The sequence below is a fragment of the Folsomia candida genome, unplaced genomic scaffold (assembly GCF_002217175.1).
Source record: "Folsomia candida strain VU population unplaced genomic scaffold, ASM221717v1 Fcan01_Sc008, whole genome shotgun sequence".
Lineage (NCBI taxonomy): Eukaryota > Metazoa > Arthropoda > Collembola > Entomobryomorpha > Isotomidae > Folsomia > Folsomia candida.
Window position 1 is genome coordinate 2,219,884 of NW_019091200.1, and position 27,477 is coordinate 2,247,360.

Sequence of the window (27,477 nt, forward strand, 5' to 3'; positions counted from 1 at the left end):
TTGTTAGAGGAATTTTTTTACAATACAAAATTTCCAAAAAAATCAGTGAAAATGACGAGATAAAATTGGCAAAGGAAAATTTGTTGCAGACTTTTTTTTATAATGAAAAGCTCCAAAACAGAAAAAGGCATTGGGTTAAAGTTTAAAAGTTTCAACTTATCGCAAGTGCTGCACTTGTTTCGCTACACTCTTAAAAATCTGGTATCGTCATGTATTGATTTCTAGGTTCTACTACTGCTTGGCATTAAAATTATTACGGGTCCGTAAAAATTTGCAACCGATGTGGTAAAACTTAATACCCAGCTATTATTACAAACTATTATTCACCAAGGATAATATTTAACTGATCATAATTTAATACTACTTTTGACCATAATTAATACTTTTTCCCCGAATACTATCTCTCACCATAATAAAGTGATTCCTTGTGTATAATAATTACTCGATTTTATCATAAGTAAAAATACACTTTAAAATCGCTTGAAAATATGAAACTTTAAAAAACTTTACAAACTTTTCGATTTTTAGTCAATTACAAATTTCTCTGAATGTTTTTCTGGTCTACCACGCTTGCATTTCTCTTCAATGGGTATACATTTAGCGTCTGGTGGAGGCTGCGAAACCTTTAATTTGATCGGTAATTGAGTAATTGAGAACAGCGTTGGAAGATTTTAAATGTTTTTTCGAAAAACATAGGTAGCGGCAATCATTTCTTAAACGTTGCAGCATTTTAAGTCACGTTTTATGTATCAACTTTTTCTAATTTTCAAATTCCATCTTTAAAAAAATAGTTTACGCAATATTTGTATAATCCTCGATCTGGCATGAATTCGAAAAGCATTTTATTATGCAAATATATTTGCATTAAAACAAATGCGTGTCCACACTAACCCCTCCACTGGCCCCACTTACCCAATTTGGTGGGGTTAATGTGAACACTTGTTTTCTTTATTTTACATAATTGATAAATATTACTTCCAATTATATGTTAAAACTTTGGTTGATCATAAACTAAAGCGAAATAGTAAGTTGATAATGCATGATGTTTAACATAAGTATTTTTGACTCGGAACAATTTTTTGTTTCACTGAAGAACGCAGATTCGGAAAAAAGTGGCCTAACTAACCCGCACTGACCCTGCTATGTTTAACAAAGATATATTTTTACTCAATACTTGTATAATCCTCGCTCTGGCAGAAAAAACTGAAGAGTATTCGCCAATAACTTGGCTCTGGTAGACGGAGGATTTATTATGAATAAGTCAGTATTCTAGTTATGGTCAAATTAGATTCCATTATGATGAAAGAAAGTATTTGGGAAAAAAGTATTAATTATGGTCAGAAGTAGTATTAAATTATGATCAGTTAAATAAGACCCATTCACCAATTCCACTTTGGTGGAGTTATATATGAATACCGCGTAGTATTATTTTAATACCGGATTTCTAAGAGTGTACATAAGAGGAAGAAAAAACTAGTAAAAAACAGTGATCTGACCACCCACATCATAATCATTTCCCTCGCTGAGCTTGGTCATGAAGGGAGCCTACATCCCTTCAAATCCCAAAAAAACTTTCTCTTTCGCCAGAAAGAAACCCAGCAGTGGTCGTCGTTCCGTTGCGGCTCACTAACCTTATTGATGGCTTTTTGAGTTGATGATCATACACCCGCAAAACGTGACCTTCACCCGTAAATACTTACTTCCACCCATTGTGTTGCAGTATTTGACTTTCTCCACAAAAAGTAAACGAGAAAATAAATACAGCAACAACTTTATCTTTTTTTGACGGGAATTTATAAATTTTTCAAAAACATTTTGGTTTTTCGTCCATCCTTTCACCCGTCAAAAAATATGATTATATTTTGAATTTCTCCACAAACAGCATATCAGAAAATAAATACGGCAACAACTTTTTTTATGAAAATTTATCCACGCATTTTTCAAAATTATATTGGTCTTTCGTGCATTTTATACTTTTCGCCGGTCAAAAAAGTTTGATTACCTTTCATTTTGTACTTTTCTCCACAAAAAGAATACGAAAAAATAAATACAGCGCATCAACTTTCTCTTTTTTTGTCGAGAGTTTATATACATTTTCCAAAAATATTGTATTTTATTTTTCGCCCATCTTACAAATACTTTTCGCCTTTGATCCGGTCAAAAATAGGATTGATTACATTATCATAAATATTCCCATGATTTTCGAAAACCTATAAAACTTTCCCCCCGTAACCAGAAATGACAAAAGAAGGTACAAGATACACAACTCACATTTTGAGTGGAAAATGGTGCCGTAAAAGTCGACTAAATTTAAGACAAGGTAAGCAACATAACTCAAATAAGTTCATGAGGAGATCATAAAAAGTTCCTTCTTCCTCCGTGTTACAAGTGGCGTACGTATTTATTTACTGTCTGCGAATCAGTGCATGTCTTCTTACGACCGTGGCATATGTTGCAGCACAGTTCGTAAAATCCGAGGCCTACATAAACCTACTGCCTGTCTGCACACACAGAGAGACATTACAAAGTACACCAAACTTGGACAGGATGACATTCATAAAATAAAATAAACCCGTTTTATGAGCTGGGAGCGGTTCAGCAATCGTGTACCCGAGTGAAAATTTGTACCACTTTCTTGCAGAAATGTGGCCGATTTTTATGCAGAAATTTGTGGAGAGAAACGTTATGCAGAGCGATTTGTGCAGAAAACTATATAGAAATTTTGTGCAGGATTATACAAAAAATATTTTGCAGAATACAATATGCATCAAAGTTTTGTCGACTACTACAGAATTCGAAACTGTGACTCCTACTCGGGCCAGAGTATAAATTTGTACGGCTTTTCTGCAGAAATGTGGCCCAAGTTTTTAAAGAAAACCTTTATGCAAAGTGATTTATTTGGAAAATTATGCAGAATTATGCACATGGCGTACTGCAGAATAAAACCCGTAGAAATTATGGAAACAAAATTATGCAAGATTACCCCATTTGCATCGAATTTTTACCGATTATTGCAGAATTCGACACAGTACTTTCTACTCGGCATCGCTCCCGGAGAAAGTTACAATACGGTTACACACACGCAGATGACATTACATTATGCAGCTTAACTGTGTCATATTTTTCATCCAAAGTCTTAAACTTTGTCTCAATTCAGGATCGATTTGAGCAGATAATCGTACCCGCGTCCATTACACTCCAACTTTTTACTAAATTTAACCTGTCACATAAATAGGAGGATTTTTTCCAGTCCTTTTTACTTTGTGAGTAGAACCGACATATCATTATCATTACGCAAACTTTTAGCCAAGGATTAGCACATACATACGGCATCATCATCAAGAGAGTGAGTAAAGTAAGAGAGTTGAGCCCCATTAAACAAAAACCAGACCTACGACGATTAGCTTCTTTCTTCTTCTTAAAAGTGGTGGTGAACAAGAATCCTTGAGCAACTTGAACCACGAGGGATTGACAAGAAGGAAATGTAATTCCTCTCAACTTTTTATATTTTCAGAAAAAAATAAAACCTGTCTGTTCTTGGCAAGGAAATTTAAAAAAGGAGGCAGGCAGCATACATAAAAGAATTAAGCACACGAGCGGAGAGAAAGCATAGTTAAATGTGGAGAAAGTGATGAGCCAGCCAAGTCAATTTCGACCATAATTTCGAGAGGAGGGAACTTTCTAAACGTCAATTTATTTCCTCCGCAGAATGAATGAAAACATGGCGAAAGTAGAAAAATAATATTTGGAAACTTAAAATTGGAAAGGATGCATGGGAAAGGATGACAATTAATATTTTCCCTCAAAAATGCACCATCCATCACGGATTCACAATGTGTGTGACAACATTGTTATGTCGTCGGCCTGGAAAAATGGTGTCTTGGTGCCATTCAAGTCATCCTTTTTTGTATCATGTTCTTCTAATCGAAACCAGAAAACCGTGAAATTTTTATATCCAACAACTTTCTAGAATAAACAATTTCGTTCCCGATTTTTTATCCCGTGAGAACAAAATGAATTCGCAGAGTGGAAAGTTTCAATTTAAAAAGTGATCCTAAAGTCAATACGAGATTTTTCCCACTTGATCCAGATTTCGTTTTGGAAAGCGTTGTCGAATAATGGAGGTCCCCCAGCGTATGCTTTCCAATTCGTATGCGACCAAACTAGAGTCAATCGATCACAAATTTAGTTAGTATAAAATTTTCAAACAAACACTATCTCCCAATGGTCCCATTTGGCAGAGATATTTGCATCCAAAGAGGAGAAAATTCGCACTAGAGTTGACAAATTTCGCACTTACCAAATTTACTGCACGTTTTCTCCTCTTCGGATGCAAATGGGAGATCGTGTCGTTTGCAAATTTCATACTACCTAAATTTGTGATCGATTTACACTAGTTTAGGGAAAATCAGAGAGAGCATACACTCAAAGACCTCCATTATCAGTCCTGGCGTCCCCCTTACGCTACTACTTCCCTTGACCTGGACTCTATGACCCTGGTTCTGCTGAGATGCTAACGATTACAGGGCGACGATATCATACCGGCGTGTTAGATAATAGCAGTACTGAACCGGATGATGCAACTAGTCCGCATTACCGACCTGAAACTGGACACTTTACTTCATTCTTACAAAATATTTACTGACTTTCCTTATCTCCTTTCTCTCAAAATAATACAATTCTTTGGGAGCACCGCCCGAAAGTGGTTACACAGTTTTTTTTTCCATTACACGACACATCTTGAGCAAATGTATTTGTAAATAATACTCGAACCGAATTCTTTTAGCCCGTTTTTTGTAAATACAATGTAGGTATTCACCCTTCCGTTCACTTGTTACGCTTGATTTCTTATACACCATCTTGCTCCTCGTCGTCTCATCTCATCTCATCTCCCCGAAATCCTGGTTAAGTTAAGAGGGTAAAAAGGGGAGAAAATAAAATCGGGGCGTTTTGCTTCCTCCCGTCTCAGTCTGCCATCAACCACCACCAGACTACGCGAACACAAGTTTATCTCTCTCGGCCCACTTTCTCTCTTGGGTGAAAGTGCAAACCTTCTTCTTCCGATTAAACAACAAGTCCGTGTCTCATTCTCCTCTAAAAAAATCCATTACGGCGAACAACACCCCGTTCATTACATTGTCTTATCAGCCATTCCATCAATTAATTTTGCCACGGAAGAAGAGAATCCGATATCAATTTCTAACTAGTAAGTAGCACGATTCCCAGATTATCTGGGTAATCCACTCCAGAATTTTCTTCCTCTCCTTAAATTAAATTAATCCAGTAGAATCCACTCTTTCTCTCTGTTTAGTTTAGTTTATGTCAAGTAAATTAAAATCGGAGTGAGATTGAGAGAACCGAAGAGTTTAGAAAGGGCAGATTCATTTCCAACTATTTATTATGGAGTAAAGTTGGAAATAAGTCGAATCCAAGAGATCAAGAAGCACGTACAAATTGAGACGTCTCGCAAAAGTTGGCAACTTTGGAGAAGGAAATAAATGGTGCAAGATAAGCAAAAAATCTGCCGCTAATCGAGCCATCATGATGACGATAACCACATAAGAAAAGGTAAGAAAGACTGTAAATCAACCAGATTTTTTATTACCCAATTTTATTTTTATTACGTAAAATCCATCCGATAATATTATGCATCTCATCAGAAAACAAACTTTGTTTCTCAGTCAGCCCCAAGTTTGAAACTTATCATTTCATCGCCATCATAAAATATTGTCTGACAATGAGTGCAGTGCAGGCAGACCAGATCACGGACAAAAGTTGGGAGTTGTAAATTAACACTAATTTAATCCCGTTTGTCACTCACTTTCCCAGCTTAATAAATCTTCTCGCCCTACTTCGTTCACTTCGTTAGGCTCACTTTTCATAAATATAAAACCGAGTTCTGCGTTCAATTTCCGTTTTCATAAATGATTATTCGCAGATAGGATGGCATGTTTTACAAGCTGGGCACGATCCGGGTTAAGCATTGGTATTAACACAATCGGTGCAAAATTAAATAAATCAAACTGATTCTTCCACCACAATTGGAGCGACGTGGACGTGGACGTGACGAGTGTCTCATTTCATTTGCAATTCGCACTCCAAATTTACAATTTCGCAAGTGCCTGCGAAATGCAGCGTATTTAAATCAACCCACTTTTATGTAATTCTGCTGAGTGAGTAAATAAATACGTAGAATTACATAACGATTTAGCTGCACAATTATGTATTTATGCAAATTTATGAGTGTATGTACTTACATGTATTTTTTATTATGTAAGCTGCCATTGAGCACACACAATGGCCGCAGAAGCGTGGGAACAGAGGGGCAATGTCCCCACGGTTATTCGATATTCCCATCATCTGCCCATGTTATATAAACCCCTCCCTCCCCTATCTTACAATGTTAATGCCCCCACAGCTTCCGCGGCCACTGAACATGCACACACAATATTTTTTTCAGTAGTAGTTTTTTTTGTATGCGAAGAAGAAGAGGCAATTTTTTAAGGGCATCGTTTCCGGTACGTTGCTTCACTCGCTTAGGCGCACCATTTTCTGACTGCATCCATTAAATTTGCTTACTTGGCTAGTTCTTTCTTGGGCAAGGCAAACGATATCTTCGCATCCGCGAAAACTTGTAAATTTTATTTTATGCAAGCAAAAAGCAAACAAAGCACCTCTCGAGTGACCAATTTTGGGCGTAAAGTGTAAACCGATGTCGTGATGTGTAAAAAAAATAATCGCCTTAATGAGAAAAACTGAGTGACAAGTCAGCCAGTCAGCATTTTGCGAGTTGCAAAAATTTTGAATAGCAAAATTCATTCATGACGAGCAAAGTAAAATTCAATGTTTTGAATATTTTAGCCATTCAAAGTGTGAATAAAGTAAAAGTTTGTCCCACCCAGGAACACAACAGGCTCATATTTGACTAGAGGGAGTCGGTTGATTTGACAAAGTGCGAAAGTGGAGAAAGTGAGAAATAATTTGATTAACTTGGTAATGAAGTGAAGTTCAAGTCTGTCTGACGGAGAGTGACGGCGACGATGACACCAGATTTTCATCCAGTTTTGCAAATACATACCCTGCCACACAAACTTTACCGGATTAGTAATCAAAACGAGGAATTAATGCAGATCGGCGTGGCAGGAAAGTTGACTGACCTGTGGAATAGGGAGGTATTAAAGTTAAGATTTGGGCAAAATTATGTGCACGGATGGTGCATATGGGAAAATTAGTGTTTCGTTTCAGGCGAAAGTAACCAATTGCAAGAAATGGCGGGAAGAAAGTGTTTTTTGTGGGCAATTTTGATCTGCAAAAAATCCGAGACTTAAGAAACTTATGCAGCATATTTTTTGCACTTTCTTGCAGTTTTTTGCATCTCGCATTTCTCCCATTTCTTGCTTTGCATTGCAAGAAGTGTAGCAAACCCGCAAGAAACGAAACACTGTCAAAAAATATTACGTCCTTAAACTAATCGAAATAATTATTATCCAGCTAAAAATAAAATAGGAACGACGCGGTTAAAAAAATTCATAGACCTTCGTCTACACAGATAATTTCTCTCTCATCCACTTAAAAAAAGTATGTAGATATTTTTATGCGGAAAAGTTCGTAGTCGTAACGAGGAAAATTGCCCCGTCGTCTCTGTCCTTAAAAACTTTACAAGTTTTGGCAAATGATACGTACGTATGTAAATTTGGAGAAATTATTACACCCATTTTGTCAATTTCTTAGGAAAATATATTGAGGCGCTGGTGTATTTGAGTGGGTGAGGTTGAGCGAGAATTACATACATATTTAAGTGGAGACACTTTACGTAGTCGCGTAAATGTAATCATATTCCTAAAACTCGACGGAAATGAGGCTTGACATCATTTACTTAAGATTTAGCTTGTTGAGTAAGTTCAGGGACGCATCTTGTCCTATTTTCGACGGCAAAACGACCCAACTTTACAGTGTAGAAATATACGTACCCAGATTTAATAAAGTTAGTGAAGACTAAGTAAGTAAGTGAGATGTGGACGTGGATTGCATCTCGTTTTGCTGGCGCATCTTCTAAATAACTTATGGTCACAATTTCCTCCCTCCTCCCGATACATACATGCATACAAATTTCATTTCCACTCGTGTAGAATAACGATGTTAAATACATAAATGCTTGAACTCCATGGGGTGCATGTTTCGTGTGACGAAAAAATGGAGGAAGATGAGAGCACTGCTAAAAGTGTGGGTGGAGATGAAACTGGGCGAATCCGGTTATTGAGAGACATAAGGTTTCCTTCCGGAAAATTAAGGTTTCGTTCCTTGTCTTTCTCCATTTTCATTTCTGATTGGATCGAATTTTGGTCGTGGTCGTCATCGTCGTGGTCGTGGTGGCCGATTATCTCGGACAATTTCTCAGAAATCTGGTGATTTTACAATAAATATGGGATAATTTAGCATATGAATGGAAGAAATTGTAGGTATTTTGATCGTTGTCGTCGTCTCCGGACAATTTTTTTCAGAAATCTGACAAAATCTGGCAATAAATGTGTGGGACGCCGCACTATAATTTAGCGTATGGATGAAATTGTGGGTTTCACTGGATTTCTCAAAGATTGTCTCGTCATGAGATGTGATATATTCGTCGAATAATACGAATTGTCTCTTTAAATCGCTTCACCTCGTGGAAAAATTGATGGATGAAGGGAATAATTTTGTGAGGGAACAACCTTATTTTTCATCATTCTCTCCTCCACTACTTTTTTTGGCAAGGTATGTATGTGTACATACACACCTACACGTTCACTCACGGACAATCAATCAATCACTCAGAATGGCACAATCTAAGCAAAGAGAGAGAAAGAGAAAAAAAACAGATTCATTTCATTTCGTATCCGCTTATTATTCATGATGGTTCTTGGTTCTTCTTGTTGGTAACATGTCCCGTCTTAAAGAAAGAAAGGAAATCTGCTCGATTTATCAGCCTGTCCTTTTCTTTTCCGTGGGGATGATTTGTGGGGAGATTCACTTTCACTGGACTTGGATTCCATACATTTGCACTTCTCTAAAAAAAAATGTGCCACGGATCGCTAACCTTTCCCTGTGCTTAAGTAGGTGTATTTTAAGACTGTATATGTAATTTAGGGGGAAGGAGGTGGAGGTCATTGTGAGGCTTAAACGTGGTGGTAGATAGATAATGGGATGGGATGTTTTATTAAGAGGGGGAAATGAGAGATAATTAGTGAGGAAATACAAATAAACGACGCCGGTAAAAGGATTTCTAAATGCGGCTGCATTATTAATTGACATTAGTGATACAGCGTCCCCAGTGTTACTCTGGAGTGCGAGTGCATAACACAAACCGATGCACTCATTAGAACAATTAATTTTCCACTTTTACTCGAAATTTGTGGGGAAAGTAACAAGTTTAAAATTTAAAATTCAACCGGAAGGAATTACTTAAGACTCTTAACTTAAGAGGAAATCTTCACTATTTGCCACCCTCAGATTTCGATGCCCTTTGGATCTGTTAGAGTATCCCATGAGTGAACACAAATCCCCAAGTGGTTTGATACCATTTACGTCGGCCACACCTACTCAAATGGGCCAAAAACAGGGAAAAAGACCTGTTTTCACTTGTTCAAACTCTCACCAAAAATCCAATTTTTCTCGGTTTTCGAAAATTTTGCACAATTATATATACTTCCAGATCCAATCTAAACCCCAACTTTTTTGAAATTTTGATTTTTTTCTAAGGCATTCGAAAATATTCAAAAAATTAGAAACATACATTTTTCCTTAGTTGAAGTAGTTCGAATTCACAACTGCTTACATCTTGTTAGTAGTTGCGTATCCTATGTACTTAGCCAACCCACGTGCCTTATGTAAGCGACGTCATACCAGAAATACGTGTAGAATCTCTGGGGATGAGACAAACACATTGGATCCTGGATGGCCGAGAAGTCTTTCATCATTTTCTCGGCTTTCTTTCTCCTCAAATCGGACTTTGGAGAGAGAAGAAAATGACCCTGAATCCAAATCAGGCTTTCTTCTCCCTTTCTCCATTACTTGGCTTCCGTCAGTCCTCCGCCCGTGACGTAGTCAATCATTTACTAAAAAAAAAACAAGCAACAGCACCAACCGAGCTGAATTCACTCGTGAGGGCAGCAGAGTCGTACAATTTCATAGAATTGGTCATCCAACAACAACAACATTCGGTGGATTTGGTGTGGAACAACGGGCAGTCAGATAAATGGAGTCAACAAAACTCATCCTCAGTGAGCTCCATTCAGGAGAATGGCCCATTTGGTGTAACCATTTTGGCGAATTTTGCTCATAAAGCGGTTCACATAGAGGGATGCAAGTTTCTGTATATGGAAATGGAAATGGTGGGGTGGGTCTGACGACCCTGACCGGAAGGAATAGCCTGCCGACTACCCGGGGGAAACGTGGAGAGGAGAAAACCGCCCATAAATCTCTGATTCCTTCGCCTTTGTCTCTGACATTTCCATCATTTCTGCACTTGTCGATTTAACAGCTTACCCTTTTTCAGGCCAGATTTGATTCTTAGCCAGAGTCAGGGCTAAGAATATATAGATATGTATATATATGTCATATGTAGATATCTGTCTGTCCGTCCCTCTGAGGATGAGACACGATAGAGGCACAAGGCTGAAACCGATTGACTTGAAATTTTGCACACATGCGTTGTATGAATGTACCATTGCAAAAATTATTTTCGAGTATGAAACAAATTTCCCAAAATTTTATAACAGGGTTAAAATGGGACACAAATTGTGGAAAAAAACGTATAAGATCGACATACTTATATATTGAATTGAAGCATACAATTTGGCACCATTAGTAGCGTGATGGGACAAAAATTAAGAAGAGTCTCCAACCCTGACTCGGGCTAAATGAAGTTTTTTTTCGCCTTCTTCCCGTTTCTTTAAAGCGTTTCATGGAACCAGACGCTACATGCACACATTTTTGAGACAAATTATTGCGAAAAATCCCCAACTTGATGATAATCCTCAATCATTGCACTGGTCGGTTTTATCCTTAATTTGTAAATTAGTACAGTATGTACATACACAACTGTAACTATCCATCCCGACGACGCGGTATCATCACGCAAGTAAATTCTAGTGCAAACAAACAATCCGCAATAAAATCATTATCCTGTCAGATAACAAGCGCAACTTGTTGAAGTGGTGCGGTCCACACTTTTTAATTGTTTGGGGTCAAGTTGACTCATTTAGAGTTTAACAAAATTAAAAGTTCCAAATTACGTTACGCACTATAAGAAAATAATTAATTAATCAACACTAATTTTCCACACTAACAACAAATTGTACCATGAAATTTGTATTACCACCAGAACTAATTTCGTAAATCAGCCAGCCCAGCATATTCTCAACAACATCGCACTCATCTCTAATTATCAATAAGTATGTAATGATCCTCATCCTGTTAATCCTCTCTTCACTTTTTACACCCATATCCAATCAGGCAATGGGCCAGCCAGGCCAGGTGCCACAATAAACGAGTCAATGAAGCGATTCGCTCATAAGTCATAATCGTTTATCACCTTTTACTACTTTGCTTTCAAAATGCGGTTTGAAATATTAAAATGAGATAATAACCTTGTCCACGGCGAGTGTTGGCTACGTTTTTAACGTGATTCTCAGCTCAGTCGTCGTCGAGTGTTGTTGTGATAAATACATAATTTATTATAATTTCATCCGCCTGCACTAATCTCTCGTGTTGTGGAGTTATCATGATCATGGTCATTTTCGAGTTCACGTGTTTTTTAGTGTTGTTGTTCTTGAATTTTTGATAAGAACAAGGATTGCGAATTTTTGGATGAAATGTTTAAAATTTTGATAGTTATTTTCGTGTTGTTATTCTGGTGAAGTTGAATTTTTAATAAAATTTTTTACATGAATTTTTGCATGGAACGTGCAGGATTTTCATGATCACGGTCATTTTCGGGCTCACGTGTTTTTTAGGGTTGTTATTGATTTTTAATAAGAACAAGAATTTTGAATTTTTGCGAAATTTTTGCAAAATTTTCGAGCTCAACTTTTTTCCTTTGCAAGAAGATGCTGAACACGAGCCAATTACTGAAACAAACTGCAAATGGGGCATGGATGGAAATTGGATCAATCTCATTTGGGTTTCCGGCAGTGAAAGTGAAGCACGTTTGGTTAGTACGGCTGCCTCTATTGTTCTCTATTTCATTACCAAATCTTATCCCACCTGGTGTCGCGAAGAGAGGAAATTACATGGTGTATCGTGCATATTTATGTATTTCCCATTTTATTATTTCCTACTGCCCCAATAAACTCGGTAATGTTTACGGTACACACTTTGTCTGGTTCTCAATTGGATTTTATCAAGTCTTTTGTTACGGTGAGTGAGGTGACTGACTGACTTTCGCTCAATCTCAATTTGGCTTAAACAAATTTTGTGCATGCAATTCGGTTTGCCATTTTTTTGTCCACTGGAAATGAAAATGTGCTAAAATTTCCTAAAAAAAAAGTATGCCAAAGTAGAAATTTTGCACTTACTTCAGTTTCCCATTTTTGTGGTCGATTGGAGATGAAATTTGCTAAACAGCAAGTAGAATTTTTTTGTAGGTATATAATTCAGTTTTCCATTTTTGTTGTCGACTCGAGACGAAAATTTGCTAAAATTTCCTAGAAAGCAACATTTCAGTTCCCATTTTTGACGCTACTTCATTTACATAATTGCAATTTCTTGCTAAACGCTTAACCACAGAGCATCATGCATAGATATTCTTACATTGTATAATTTTACCTTAATGGTAAATAAGCAAGTCGGTAAATTTTACAAAGTTCTTGTCAATCACCCCAACTCCCCGAGGGGCGCACGTGTCATAACATTTACTTACTTAAACTGCACCACACCACAAAATGTGACATGTGTTGGCTTTGATCAAAGAGAAGAAGCCAGCCTTATGTCAGGTATCTCTTATCCACGTCAAGTCAACTAATTAATTCGTCCATTTACTTACGCGTGTGGCGGCGATTGTTTCTTCTTTATCGAAAAACGTGGCTTATCTTTATCTCCCTTATCCCATCCCACTTACGTAAAATAATATCGCATTTTCCCAGCTCGCTTAGATATTTATTATTAATTTCGCCACCATTCTCCGTCACATCTTTGCGAAAAGACAAGGAAAGAAAACAACGGTTATCTGTCGTCCAACCGACAACCGTCGTTCTTGTCACTTCCCGTCGTCTCTCTTATCCGGTCACACATTGCACCCACACACACATTTATTAACGAACGGAACGAAGTGAAAGCGGAGTTTTTGTGATGGTTTTGTCCGTCCGTCTGTCTGTCCGTCCGTAAGCAGGATATCTCCAGAACGCCTCAACATATCAAACGTCGTTTTCGCCATAGTGCTTCTAACTTTTGGCCCTAGGTCGATTTCGAAAATGGGTCAAGATCAAGGTTAAGGTGACCCACAGATCAAAAGCCCAATTAGAGCTTAATTTTCAAATGGGATCTCATTTTGTACGAAATTTCACCACGAATTCAATATTTTTGCCCTCCGACCAACCCCCATAACCGTTTTCACTTCGTTTTCGCTAGTTTATTATATCTGTCGTGGAGTTTATTTATCCTGCAAAAATGTGTCGGGTAGGAAAGCTCCAAGAGTAAACAGTTGACAGAATGTGTGATGTACAAAAGTAAAATATTGTCTCTCTACCTGACTTAACTCGTTGTCATCCAGTTACGTGTCCAAAGTACGGGCTAAGCTGCATACATAAAGTGGGGAGAAAGTGGATAAAAAATGTTTGCCAAAGAGCTCTTTTCCTTCTAAACCACACGCTGAGTTGAGCTGACTCCTGTCACGACTCCGCCACAAATCTCTTATTCCGCGACATATTTTATGCACGTATTTTTGCACAGATTGGATGACAGATATATTGCTAAACAAAAAAAGTTTAAAGTGGTTTCATCTCAAGTTTTTGTTAAACATGGGGAAAAATTGTCGTATTTAACTTTTCACAATCTGAAAATAAAATTCATTCACTTTGAAGGATTCCTTCCTTCCTTCCTCTCTTTTTTTGCAAAGATCAAGATTTATTTAGGCAAATTGATCCCATTTGTTGGAATTCACCACCACGATTCACGGAATTCGCATTGCTTCACGTTTTCTCCTCTTTCATCAATTTGTCGCTTCTTCTTCTTCTTTCATTCAGTCTTCTGTGAAGAAAAATTGGTAAAAAGGAAATTCTGTAAAGGATTCGAAGAAAGAATCGATTTCATTTGTATTTCTCCTTTGTTCTTTATCTTGCAAATTCAGTCATCTCATTCATCCTGTGATGTGGAAGGAAGGTGCGATAAGAAATACGGAGGTTACTTTTCACAGGGGAGGGAGTCCTATTTATTATGGATAAGACATGTTCGCCTTGATAAGTATACTTATCCAGGAATATCTATGTATAGCTAGATGGAAATAGGTCTATATTTCAATTAATTGGAGATCTTGTCTCTTTTATAACCTGTTGTTCATCTGACATTTAAGCCGCCAAGAAATTCGGAGGTTATAAATACTTATCACAAGGGAGTTACATATTAATTATGGATAAGACAAGTTCCTCCACCTGATAAGCATACTTATCCAGGTGCAGATGAATATGTAGCTAGATTTCTATGTTCCAATTAATTGAACATCTTGTCTATTTTATAACCTGTTGTTCACCATCACCTGAAATTTAAGGGGTAAAAAAGTCGTACAAAAGTTTCAGGAACACGTAACCAATTTGCCACTTGAAGTACTACCTCTCCCCTGAAATTGTTCGGGAATTTATTCTATCAGTCAATCCTTCACATCTGATAGTTTCCGTGTCTGATTAGATTTCAAACTCGACTCGACCTACCTACCGACATACGCAGAAGAACAAAGAGAAGAAGAAATCAACTCCTTAGATAAGTGCACTCTGCACCGTTTTTCAGGTCGAAAAAAAAATCCTGGCCCTGATGTTTGGCTAATGAGACGTGAAAGTACATACGTATCTTTCTCAATTGTTGGTCCATCCGCGTACTTGGACCAACTTTTTTTCTTCCTGCTGCGTATTTGCCTTGAAAAGTTCACACGTGGATGATTTCTTCTTCTCCTCGTGCTTTATTTACTCGACTTTTTTTATTCAATTTCATTTACTGTACTTCAAAGGGTAAAAAAGTTCCACGTGTGATGAGGGTCACAAAGTCGGAGGATTGGATTTCTTCAGGAAGAAATATTTAATGGTTTCTTACACAAATTCGTTCCAGGAAACAATTGGAAAAATCAAAGGTTTCGCATTTCACATGGAAGTAAAAGTGACTTTTTTCCCTGTAAAAATTTCTGATCCAAACTTTCTCCTCCGCTTAGGGAAAAGTTTCCTGATTATGAAATGTATTATGTTGAAGGATGAACTTAAGTATGTGGATGGATATCAAATCACGTGTTGCGTGGGTGGGTGGCTTGGCTGGGATTTGAAAGTGTTACATAACTTGACGTGTGGGATTTGGATAAGTGATTGACGGACGGAATTAAAGTTAGTTATCGTTACTCTTTGCCCTGAATAATGCAGCCTGATTGGAGAGAGAGTTGCATAAGGCGGTGTTTGCTATTTATGTAATATGTAGAATTTGAACTATTTGGTCATAAATTACATCCAGACACATGACGATTTGCACGTATGCATTTTATTTTTACATGCATGCATAAGCAGCCACAGCCCTATTCTGTCGGAAAATGTGTGCATCGCTGGTATTAAATGTTATGCAAATGTGGGGATAATTATGTATGCAATAAAATAAATGCACTGCAACTGCATAGTCATGGATCATGCTGTGTTTGGCGACGCGACGCCTTGTGGTTTGGCAGGTTTGTGCCAGGGTTTGCGGGTTTGCTATATATATTTTTTGCACTGATAAGCAAGAAATGCGAGGTGCAAGAAACTGGGAGAAAGTGCAAAAAATATGCTCCATTTAGCCACGTGGCGTATAAAATATAGCGTCGGGTCGCAGTTTCTTGCGCCTTGCATTTTTGCAGGTAAAAATACCTGCAAGAAACCACTTTCTTCCCGTTATTTCTTGCAAGTGGTTGGTTACTTTGCACCCGAAACACTGGTTTGGTTTCTATATTCAGGCCCAAGATTATTTATTTCTCATCATCAGGTTTAGGCTCACATTATAGTTTTTATGCTTGTTTTAGTGCTGTGCTGGTAGTAAAGGAGGAGGAGGAGAAGAGTCTGCTAAATCACTGGTTTATGATCTTTTACTACGTTACACACCACCACACCACTCCGTCCTGTTCTCCTCTCTCTCGTAACATTTTATTTATTTCATCTCCTGAACCAATATCTCCCATGAACCGAACCAAACCAAGCAAAAGTAGACAATAAAAGGAGACTTTCAGATGGCAATGCACGAATAAAACGGGTGGTTTGGTCCGTCTTTATGTGTGGCGATGAAGGGAAATCGACCATCATTTTCAATATGCAGAAAATCCAGCGCAACTGTTGATTCTGATCAGTACAAATGATATATATTTTCGCGAATTTCTTGCATCTGGATTTTTTTTGCAAAATTTTTCTGAATATCTGAGTCATGCGCTGCATATGTAGCTCCGATAAATTCCACAAATTCCTTGCGAATGCATCTGAATATTTTTGCAAACTTCTGAATATTTTTTGTAAAATTCTGAATATCAGAAAAATTATTGAGAGAAACATCAACTGTTGATTCTGATCGGCACAAATGGTACATTGCGATAATTTGCACGAACTTGCCAATTACTTACTTGCATCTGGATTTGTTTCGCAAAATTCAGAACATTTATTGAGAGAAGGATTAAATAAATCGTGTTTAACTTGGACAGGAAAATGTGATCATGTCATTTTCAATGTCGCTCGCTGCTAATCCCCCAATTTGGTATACGGAAACTCTCCCAGTTTGAAGGACAAGTAGAAATGTCAGCTAAATAGCTCACGATCAGTTATGTACATAAGTCGTGTTGGCAGGCAGGGAGAAGAGTATGATTTGGTCATGATAATCAGAGAGCGAGGAAAATGGGTCTGTCCCGTGTAATTCCCACCCCATTATGCCAAACTAATATTGACCCAGGGTAAGTGAAACGACGCCAATTCTGCCCCTGAAAAAGTCCTGTTTACCTTTTCCACACCGATCTGCTATGCCTCATTCAACCGATCGTGTTTGTTTGCCTTCTCCATTTCACTATGCCATACCACGTACCTGCTGGCTGGCTGACCACATCACTGCCACGCCGCAAAAAATGGGGCTAGTTATCTCGTTCGAATCCATATCAGTGTTTCGTTTCTGGGGGGTTTGCTACATTTCTTGCACTGCAAAGCAAGCAACGCAAGAAATGCGAGGCACAAGAAAATGCAAAAAACGCAAGAAACTGCAAGAAATATGCGCCATGTAGCCACGCGTCGTACAAAAGAATAGCGGCGGGGTGTGATTTCTTGCGACTTGCATTTCTTGCAGGTCAAAATACCTGCAAGAAACCACTTTCTTCCCATTATTTCTTGCAAGTGGTTCCGAAACACTCTTTTACCCGACTGGTTGCACATATGGAGCCACGCCGACGACAAGTACAAGCTAATTTATGCCCCAAATGGCATCGTTACCGGGTACGACATAAAAATACACATGGCAGAAAAATCTATTTAGGTCACTTCTGACTGAGCATTTCTTCTCTAAGTACAAACAAGCCATGACATCCCTACTTTTGAATCTGGTAGCTTTTAACGTGATCAAAAAATTCAAAATATTTGCCAACCAACCAGACAGCCACGTAGATTTTATTTCCCCGAATTCATTAGTCGAGGTGACGCGAAAAGTGTGAAATGTCAACCACCTCACCTCTCCTCACTTTTATCTCCGCGTTAGTTGACAATCTCATCGTCATTGTAGCACCTCTCTCGCAAAAAAATATTAGTAAACTAATCAACTAAAGTGCAGCAGAGGGAAAGGCATTATTCCGACTAAAGTGGAATGGATGGACAAATTCTTTGTTCGAGATCAACTTTCAATTTTCTATTTTGGATACTACTTTTCCAATGCAAAATACAGATAAAACTGAGCTGCAATATTTTCCTCCCCAGAAAATATTGCTTCTCCTACTTCCACCTTTGTGCAAATATTTATTCGCGTCTTCTGCTTATAAAATAAACTCTGGTGATTATCTTATTTTGTTCCTCAAACTGATAAGGATGATGTGATGAGTGGACGAGTATCGTAAATCATCACCTCGCAGCACCACCTGGAACTAGATAACACGTAGGCATCTTGGTTTTCTTCTGCGAGGTGTGTTTAATAATCGAGAGAGATTTATTACACGATTTGTGGCACATTTCAACACCACGCATTTCCAGATTCTCGTTTCCCTGCTAACTTTGACACTTCCACAAATCGATCAACATTCAAATAAAAAATAAAACTTATGAATTTTGAATCAGACCACGAGTTATGAAAACTTGTCGCTTTTACTTTACAACAATATCGCATTCATTCACTCACTTCAGCCTTGAATCAGATATTGAACAGGTTTTGGTGACAAAGAAATTGTAAAAAGTTGCCAACTTTTGGGAAGGTTTTGTGAATAAAATAGCGGCTAAAATCCATTCAAAACTTGAACTATTATTTAAAACCTGCTTCTTTCTTCGTCATGGACGTTTCTGCCCGTTCGCTCGCCACGTACCGATCAGTCACGAGTGTTCGTAGCGGTGTGAAACGGCTCGTTCCTCCACCAGTACCACCAATTTCCTGTCCCCAAGCGTCCTGTGGTGGCACGGGTGACGCCATTCCACCCGTTTATGGCAGATTTGGCTCTTATTTCAACCCCGACTTGAAGAAAATCCATCCCTACCAACACTTTTCGAACAAGTGAGTGCTATTTTACCTATTTGTCAGGGTTTTGAGTGACCACTTGCAAGAAAATGGTCACTTGAAGGGATTTTGACCCGAAAGCAAGGCAAGAAATTACATCCCGCCGCTATATTTCATACGGCGCGTGGCTACATGGCGCATATATTTTGCAGTTTCTTGAACCTCTCATTTCTTGCAAAAAATGTTACAAAACCCGAAACACTGCTTTTTGTTGACCACACCCTTTTATTCGAATCTTACTTCTTCACATCCCACAGAAAATACGGTTCCGACGCGGAACTAAGGAGCAGAGTGAAATCGAAACAGCACGACTTGGCCAACCTCCGCTTCCTCGACGCGCCCAAGGCATACCGTGGCCCGCACAATGTCGCGTGGGACCCACACGTGCGTCGGGGCAGTTCCATCGTTCATTTCACCCGGTTGGAGAAATCGTGTCCCGTTTCAAACAAGAAAAACAGACGCCCACGAAACAAAGGGCTGACAGGAAGTGAGCTCAAAAGCAACCCGATGTACGCCGTGAAAGGCAACGTAATCTATCCGGACGTCATCCTGGGCACGAAACAGGAGCTCACCGACTTCTCCCAATTCCTCGAGGAGCAAGACGAACGGGACGAGGGGCCGATTACCACGCTGATTGGGCAGGTTCAAACGGAAGATTCCATCAGATTAAGCACCGAAGAGAAAGATGAACTCGGAAGTGTGGTAACTTTTGGAAGTTCTAAAATACTAGTTGAGCAGAGGAGTCAATTCAGGCAGAATTTTCAGACGGGACGAGACGTGCAAACTCAAGGTGGGACGGAGCTAGGGCTTTCTGAGCCCGGGTTTTACTCGGTTTTAGAACTAATTTAATTAACGTAGGATAGATAACTTGTCACCAAAGTGGTCAAAATCACCAAATTTTTAATCGTTTGTCGCCCGTTGGAATTTATTTTAAAATTATGGATGGCAAATTTGATTGATAAAATTGAGTTAGTTAAGCCAGTTTCGATGAATTCCTATTTTTCTGAAAGCTTCAAAATTCCCTTCAAAAAGTGTCAAAATTTCGAGGATATATATCAGTTAAACCCAAATAAAACTCAGTAAAACCCGAACATAGCCCCATGAGAATTTAAAACTCAGAGTTTTACTCCCCCTGCGTCAAGATAATTCAAATTTCTACAATTTTGCTCTCCTAAAATTATAAATTTCGACCTTCTTATAGCCGACTATTTCCACATCTCGACCGACATGCGACACCCGATTAACCCAATTCAGCAAACGATCAGACGCGTCTCCTCCGTCGCTTCGAAACAGCTCCTCTCGCAAAGTCTGCTTGAAGAGATGGAGGCCTCGGAACTTGACCAGATTCGGGCGCAAGCGGACGCCATTGAATTCTGGATTAGTCAAGAGACCGCCAAAAAGGCGAAGGAGAGGCGCGACCTGTGTAAAAAATTGGAACGCATGAAATTAGAAGCGCAATTCCAGGACGAAGAGGAAGACAGTTTCGAAGATTTGAGGAAACGCGTCAGTGCCGGAATTATGGCGGCAACGCTGTCAAAATCTGTGGTGGCTGAAGGATTCGCTCAATTAGAGACGGCCGGCGTGCTTGGGGCGGAAAAAGAAGCGGCCGGAATTGTCGCGTGGGCTAATGACGTCGTCACTCAGATCGTCATCAAGAATAAGGGGATTGCTCGAGATTTGTTGGATCACTTGATCGACGAGACGAATCAGTACGAGAAGTTGACCTTGTACATAAATTATTAAGGGGTGAACCACGTTTATGCGAATGCCTTGTCCGTCTGTATGTCCGTATAACTTTCGTACGGATTCGAATTTCGGGATGCAGTCTTAACTAATTTTTGGTGGATGAGTGGAGTCAAAAGTTAGGCGTTGTAGGAAAAAAGGTCACAGCGCCACGGTCAAAAAGGTCGAAATTTTAGTTTCCACCGTTTTCGCCATAGTTTGGGCGGGGATTCCAGAAATCGACATTATTTCGACGTACGGTTTTCTTGTGACCGTGTAGAACAGGTCAAAAATATGTCGAAATTTTAGCTTCAACAACTTCAAAAGTTATTAACGGAAGGCCACGTGTCCCATTTGGTTTCACCATTTATTTTACACCACTTAAACTATTTCGTCACAATTCCTTAGAAAATCTGACCACCAACGGAGCAATATGGACTACGTCCCGAGGTCTGAGGTTTCCGACGAGACAGCATTCCTCGTAAAAAAGGGGAATTTTGGAAGACGCGATGACCAAGAAGTAGACGACGATGGCAGAGCAGGAGACGAAACCACAGAATACGAAAGTACGTACGACCACATCAACTCCGACCTCGAGGAAGACGACTCTTTTCTAGATAATGAAAACTCTTCCCTCGTCGTCATGTTGGAACCGCGGGAAGAAAGCGTGCAAAGCAAGGGTGACAAGGAAAAACATGATCCCTCAATTATTAACTTATTGGGTCCCAAGTTCTAAAACGTGACGTCATTCCGTGACGCCTCACGTCACGTGACTATATTTATATTTTTAGCAATTATGTAAATAGGAAGCTCCAATAATAAATAAATATGTAAATATCTCTAAAATCTATTCCAATAACCAGTACGACGTACATATGCAAATCTATTTAGCGAACTTTGACGCATCCAGACTAACAACAAACAACAATAACATTGTCATCGTCACCAGTGGCCGCGGAAGCGGGGGACAGAGGGACAATAACATTGTTGGATAGGGGACGGAGGGGTTTGTATAACATGGGCAGATGATGCGGACATCGAATAACCGTGGGGAAATTGACCCTCTGTCCCCACGCTTCCGAGGCCACTGATTCGTCTGCGTATATATTTATTTACTTGTCAAATCTCAACCAAATCCCCGACCAGATGAGATGAGACGAGACGAGTCCTCGGGATGATCTTTGGCCCGTTGTTGTGCGTCAATAATTCCGATTCTATGCATATTTTGAATAGAGACAAAATTGATTCCCATTCCATCCAGACGACGAGAAATAGCAATCTTTCCATCGTGCGAACATCCGTCTCACTTTAATTCAAATGTGGGTATGGTCGGGGTGATAGACTAGCGTCACTTTCACCTTCCACATATGAACCGCATCTCTACATCCATAGTATTTCCCTCAGGGACACTTTCACTTTGTTAAGGCAACGTCAAACAGATACAAAGTCACTGGCTCACTCAAAGCAAAGCAATATTCAAAGCCAAGCCACAATTCGGGTTGAATTCCAAGATCTCTAAAACTTGAAATGTAACCAGTGTTTCGGGTGCAAGTAACCACTTGCAAGAAATAACGGGAAGAAAGTGGTTTCTTGCAGCTATTTAGACCTGCAAGAAATGCAAGGTGCAAGAAACTACGCCCCGCGAATATACTTCATACGGCGTGTGGCTAGATGGCGCTTATTTCTTGCACTTTCCCCCAGTTTCTTGTACTTCCTGGCAGTTTCTTGCATGCCTGTTTTTCATTGCAAGAAAATGGTTTCTTGCAGCTATTTTGACCTGAAAGAAATACAAAATGGCAAGAAACTACTTCCACTCCACACTCAAAATAATCTGGTGTCAATTCAGCGCGGTGTTGTCACATATAGACACCGCGCGGTGTTAATTGCCCGCATGAACACCGCGCGGTGTCTATGTGTGACTTCACCGCTATAAATTGACACCAGATTATTTTGAGTGCAGCAGTAGTAAATAGTTCCAGATAGCGCATATTTCTTGCACTTTCTTGTGGGGCAAACCCACAAGAAACGAAACACTACACTGATATCAACATCAACACCGTTTGCCATCACAGTTGTTGTACGTATCTAAATAAGCACAAAGTTGAGTCAAGTGCTGTGAAGCTTGTCCTCAAGTGCGCCATCGTTCCGATGAACTCTCTCCTTGGAATTTGATATCTTTCCCCCGCATTTCCTGTAACAAGGGAAGAAATACGATTAACTGGAACATCAAAGACCAATCCAATCCGATTTCACCGGAAATATGTCTGAAATGAAGACCTTATCAAGTTAGTTAGTTAGCGGATGCATGTCCACTTCAGAATGGAAATATTCTCCTATTGAAGTTTCCAATTTCGATTTTCTGGAACTGGCTTCAGTTTAGTGTTGTTCGAATTGTAAACAATTTTCTCGTGGGACCTTGTTCCACTAAAAGAGAGAAAGTAAAGCCCCTCGGGGAAGGACGATGCATTAATTGCATTTTGGTAATTAAAGTCACGTGCTACGTGGTACATTTCCCAGTGGGAAGATGAAATGTAAACAATAATGACGTAGGTACGTATTTAATTGAAAAGTGGACCCTGTCCTTGGGGACATTCTCATGATTTCTATGCTGATTTGATTTTTAGCTTTCACCAGAGTCTTTGCTGCATTGAAATTCATTGAATTAATTAATTCTGGTTTCGGTCGGCTTATCAAAGTTTTTACAAAGTTTTTAAACTTTTTCGAATTATATCCGCTTATCAAAAAGAATTTATAAGTAGTTTGGTCAGAGAGAGAGAGGAATTTTATAGTAAATAAAGTTTAATGTAGTCAAGAAATTAGTATGTATAGCATCACTTTTCCCCTTGTTTTATTTTATGGAAAGTCGCATTTCGCATCATCAAGTTTTCTCTTGTTATGCATGCAAAATATTTTAATATCGGGTTTTCGCAAACTTTAAATGTTTGCGTTGTAAACAAATACGAATTCGTAGTGTTTCGGGTGCAAGTAGCCGAATGCAAGAAATAACGGCAAGAAAGTGGTTTCTTGCAGCTACATATTTTGACCTTAAGGAAATGTAAGGAACCACTTCTCGCTGCTATAAGTATTTCAATTTCGTGACTAGATGGCGGATATTTCTTGCACTTTTCGCAGTCTCTTGCTTTGCTGTGAAGAACTGCAGAAAAACCGCAAAAAACGTAACACTGCGAATTAGATTCTAAGGAATAATTTTTGTCCTTACTATTCAATTAGTTTTGGACAAATGGTTGTACACATGACGCGATAATTTTCGCATAAAACCACTTTCCCCCATCGCAACTTTGCAATTACTGTACTTTATGTCTAGCTGCGTCATACAGATTTAACTTTTGACTAATATTCCAAATTGTGTAACCGAACTGCCAACCAACTAAACGAATTATGTTCCTCCGTCAAACCACCATAAATTTTTCAGTCTAGTGATTTTTAGAGTGAAAGTATTTAAAGTGAAAGTGAAAGTAAGTGGACCCACCGCAGAAAACTGGCAAGCAGAGAAAATGATACTTTCCCCATCGCATAATAAAGAAGAAAAGTAGTTGAAAGAGAATGACATTACGTTGCGGCTGAGTTTTATGGCGTGTGCTTTTACGTCAGTACATTTTTCTTAATAATAAGTCATGAAATGTCCATTTTTCGCTAATGTACACACATTTGTACTTGACTCGTTACCAACTTATGCGGTTTGCAAAAATGCTTTGTCTGGTTCTTGATATTTATTTACGTACATTAAGGTTACATAGGATGACAATTTGATGAGATTAAAATATATGATCCACCTTAATAAATAAATTCTATTGGTTTTTAATTTTAATTTTAAATCTTAGGATCAGTCATTTTAACATTTGCATTTAACTTGTCACACATTAACGTTGACGTTGTCACAGATTTAGTGCATAACGGAAATTACTACACCGATTTTCTGTTGATCATCCCTCCATAATATTGTGAATAAGCATAAGCGAAACTTTCTCATTTTTCCCAGAAGAAACAAGACACGACTTATTAATTCCATGTCTGCCAACTTTTTATTGTTTTCCATATAAGTTCTTCTCAAAATACAATAGTTTGTATTACAGACTACAGTGCTTAATTATGCTAACCTTGAGAATTACAAGTGAAAAGCAAGCCCGACTTTCTCCCACTTTCTTGTTCAATTCTTGCATTAATTGTGCCCCATGTCTGATCAAAGTTTGTAGAAAGTTGAGTTTTACATTTTCCAAAAACTTTTCCACTTCATGTATCACATTTATTGTTTCAATTTACATTTTGACTTGCAAAAGTTGAAAACTTGGTGGCCTACTAATTGTACGTTTCGAAACAAATATAAGTTGTATTAATTAAAACTTATGTACTTGCATATATTCGATCAAATTAATTTAATGAGCTCCATTTATTTCTTTGTTGTTCATTTTACTTGTTTAAAAAATAATGAGTCAGACGAAATGGTCTCTGACTTGAATAATTGTACGTTTGCCTCCCAGCAATTTTAGTCTCGTTTTTTTAAATTCAGAATTCAAATGGTCACAATTATCAGGAGAAAAAAATGCATGTAACCGGAAAAAACTCTAGGTAATGATAGACTACTAAACCCTGCTGCTGCTGCACAATTTACGAAAATTACCCTAATTTTATAGCTAGAATTTAATAAAATTCACTTTCAACCTTACATACTTTCTCTAAAAATTCGTATGTTTCTGACATCTCCCTAACCCATGATTATGTACAAGCCGTTTTGACATATCCAGTTCAGTTGGTTGTCCTCCCATTCATAAATAAGGGAAATTAATGATATTATAATCTACCCAGTCATTTGCATGGGAAAATTCCAGCGAAATTTTCTCCCAGGGTTTCGTTTCTTGCCGGTTTGTTACGTTTCTTGCACAGGAAAGCGAGCAAAAAAAGGCACGAAACTGGAAGAAAGTGCAAGAAATATGCGCCATCTAGTCACGCGACTTACAGCGGCAGTAAATAGTTTCTTGCGCCGTGCATTTCTTGCAGGTCAAAATATTACCTGCAAGAAACCACTTTCTCGCAGTTATTTCTTGCAAGTTGTTACTTACTTTTACCCGAAACACTGCTTTCTTTCTACCAGAAAATGGAAAACCCAATGGTTTAGTTCGGGCACAAATTAAAAATATCTCCCCAACTGTAACTGTCTCATTCTCATATGAATCCTTTCCCTCCCTGGTTTCATTTCTCGCTGGAACATTACACTTTCTCCTCTCTCGAATTTACTTTCTCTCCACTGCATCTCAATGAATGAAATGACAAAGTGGCCGAATTTTTATTGTGCAACATTAATATTGATCTTTCCCTCGTTGTGCCAAGTGCGGAATAAAAAAGGAGAGACAGTCAAACCCATGTGTTGCAATGCACGGTGCAATAATATTACGTGCATGTAGTCAATAAAGAACGTGTGCTGTTCCTCGAAGTAAATAAATACTTTCACCAGCAGAAAAGTCTCACATCGCTCCTGGCTCGGTAAAGAAAGGCGACGTCTCATTTCATTTCGCTGCGACAGATTCATTTGAGTGGAGGAAAAACAATGCGATATTGGATCCGAGTTTTGTGACTTTCTCCTCCTGAAATCAGACGCGCTTTCTCTTCGAGGTAGTAATCCTATCTGGAGAAAGAACGGGACAGAGTAATAATAAGGACAGGACAATATTGGTCCCCGTACACAAAAAGACGCTGAATTTTAGGCGTCCTTGTAGAAAATAAGTGAGTTCTTCTTTCTCTCTCTTGTAAATTTGGTATCTCTTTCCACTAAATTTCTAACCGGGTAAATACCATGGAACGATTTTAGGAAGTGAGCAGAATGCGAATTTCGTTGGGGAGTAGATTTTCATGCCCAGATTCGTGAAATACTTGGCATTACCATCTCATTATTATTGCAAGAAGAAGTCTCAATTTTCTCCCAGTTTGAGAAAGTGAGCAGTATTATTTTGTAGGACAAAAAGACCGAGGAAGTAGACTGAGGAAGAGACCTGCTTTCACTCCTGCGGCTCATACATAATGGGGTAGAACCTTTTCGTAAATAGATGTAAGTTGGGCAATCTGGTCATTTTTTGCGCACCATTTATCACCAAAATAGCCCAATTTATCCTCATCTATCAAAATTGTCATTCACATCAATCCCCCAGTTTTGCAATACGAACCGTTGCTCACCTAGCTAGGGGACATTTTTCCGGTCTTCAAACATAACCGGGATCCTTAATTTGGTCGATATCAGGATAAGTAGCAAAGAAAAAGTGGTGGTTACTGTGGTAAATAATGAACAACGATACAACACGACGGTTGCCAATCGACTGATCATTTATTGTCAACATGCAACATGATTATATAGACATCATGAGTAATAGAATATGTATTAATAAATGTATGAAACTGTTCCTCACGACACTTTCCAAAGTGTCTGACCTAAATAGAAAGGAAGTGCTAAATCCTTCTCCCAAGAATGGGAATGCTAAGAATGAGCTGACACTGTACAAAGGTCCAATAAAGTCGGTGCCATAAACATCCGTTATGAAAGGCTACTTGAAATAGCTAACCTAAATACCTAATATTAGATCATTTTATCCAACACTCTCCCTCATTCGCATTATTGGGAGTCCTCATCTTCTTCAATCTCTTGATTCCTCAGTGGCTTTGGTTTTGTTACCACTTTCACCTTTATCTTCCGGTGGTCCAAGTAGCACTTGGTGAGGATGCACGCCAGGACTATGATGACCACGAGCAGGGTTATGATCAATCCAATCTCCATATGCCAGGTTTCCGAATGGGTCCACGTCTCTCCCTTGCTGAAGACAAAGTGGTTGTTGA

General features: G+C 38.7%; 1 protein-coding gene across 2 annotated transcripts in view; it reads left to right on the forward strand.

The window, feature by feature from the left end:
- Positions 1 to 4,982: 4,982 nt before the first annotated feature.
- Positions 4,983 to 27,477, forward strand: part of LOC110853179 (neuropeptide CCHamide-1 receptor) — a 40,272-nt gene continuing 17,777 nt past the window's right edge. For both annotated transcript variants that reach the window (XM_035854463.1, XM_022101425.2), the window contains exon 1: positions 4,983 to 5,568. The gene's annotated coding sequence lies outside the window, so the exon portion shown is untranslated. The remainder of the gene's footprint in view (positions 5,569 to 27,477) is intronic.